The sequence below is a fragment of the Corylus avellana genome, chromosome ca1, assembly GCF_901000735.1.
Source record: "Corylus avellana chromosome ca1, CavTom2PMs-1.0".
In the NCBI taxonomy this organism is placed as follows: Eukaryota; Viridiplantae; Streptophyta; class Magnoliopsida; order Fagales; family Betulaceae; genus Corylus; species Corylus avellana.
This window is the reverse complement of record NC_081541.1, coordinates 11,999,305-12,001,214: the sequence shown is the minus strand read 5'-3', so window position 1 is coordinate 12,001,214 and position 1,910 is coordinate 11,999,305.

Below are 1,910 nucleotides of genomic sequence, written 5' to 3'. Positions count from 1 at the left end.
CTTTTAACTATTTTGCAGAGTTTTGTGTATTCTAACTCTTCTATTTGTTTTAGAGCATGACGAGGTCGTTGTTCCTGTACTATGACTTCAGAAAATTCATGCAGAACTCGGCCGAGAAGTCCAACACCTTAAAAGTTAAGCTTGCAAAGTTGGAGCAAAAATTGTCGAAGTCTGAGGCCGAAAATGTGAGGCTAAGGGGAGTTATCTCCCAACAGGATATGGAATTGCTAGCTATCGGTCAGCAGCAATCTTAGATTCAATCCAAAGCTGCCGAGGCTGAAGCTGCTCGGTCTGCAGCAGATAAGAAGCTCTCGAATCTGTCCGCTGAGCTGGAGACTCTTCGAGATAAGAAGGGTCAGCTCTAAGAAGAAAACTCCATAATAAATGAGGATCAAAATCAGCTTGAAGAGAGGCTCGCTGAGGTTCTAAGACAATCCAGAGAAGCCCAGGCCAAGATGGATGTCCAGAGGTCAATAGCTGAGGAGGCCTGCTCAGCTCGGATGGTGGCCTAGGAGAGGAGGAAGTTTTATAAAGAGAAGCTCAAGAAGGCCGAGCTTCAACTGCATGAAGACGATGACCAAGCCTGCAGCTATGGAAAGCAATTGTCTTATGCCTCCTGAACACGCGACAATGCTTGGCTGGACAAGATCTCTTTTGGCTTCGAAACCTTCCGATCTTGGGCCAAAGATCCTTCATGTTCTGTGGACCTTGACATAGTGGAGGCCGATGAGCTTCCTTTTACTTATGAGGCCCTAGAACAGATCATATCGCTCGGGTAGGAGCAAATGCCTGACGCCAAGGGATCTTCAAGTTTGGCTATACACTAGAGGAAGAAAACAAGCCCTCTAGCAATGATGAAGCCGTGGAGCCCCAAGGTCCTCTAGATGCACCTGTCACTACTGAGGCCCATGAGTATGTTGACCCTAAAGGGAAATAATTGTAAATTTTATCAGTTCTACATTTTATAGATATTAATGAAAGATTTTGTTTCACAATTTACTCTTTTACTTCTTTGCAATAGACAATTGTTTATACAACCTTATATGCAATTAGAAGATAACTTAAAAAAGGGTAATCAGTTTTAAACCAAACTTAGATGTTTATTTTGTAACCGTCTTTTAAGGCAACTCAAAATTGAGATCCTTGGCTCCTTTAACTCCCTTCGGAATACCTGTCCTAGGGTTTAGTTGAGAGGATCCTTGGTTCTCTCCTCTAACTCCCTTCGGAATACATGTCCGAGGGGTTAGTTGAGGATTAGTGATTTTCCTCTAACTACCTTCGGAATACCTGTCCGAGGGTTTAGTTGAGAGGATGAGTTATAGTCTCTTCGACTGTGTTTCCTCTGACTACCTTCGGACTACCTTCAGAATACCTGTCTGAGGATTTAGTTGTGGGGATTTCCTCTAACTACCTTCAGAATGCTTGCCCGAGGGTTTTGTTGAGAGGATGAGTTATAGTCTCTTCAACTGTGTATTTCCTTTAACTACCTTCAGAATACCTGTCTGAGGATTTAATTGAAGGGATTTCCTCTAACTACCTTCGGAATACCTGTCTGAAGGTTTTGTTGGGAGGATGAGTTATAATCTCTTTGACTTTGTTAAGACTTTGAATGTCATTGTAATTTCAGGAGATTTTTATTTGATGAAATAAAACTTATAAAAGAAACAAGAATAAAACAAAAATGAATCTCCTTTGTGAAACTACAATAATTTAGACAAAATACTTTTAAGATGCTCGGTGTTCCATGGCTTGGGGAGTGGCTTTCCTTTGAGGTTCTTGATGTAGTATGCTCCCGCTCTTCGGCAATCGATCACCTTGTAAGGTACTTCCCAATTGGGAGCTAACTTGCCCTCAGTTGGATCTTTGGTGGTGATGGTAACTTTTCGCAAGACCAGATCTCCAACTTTGAA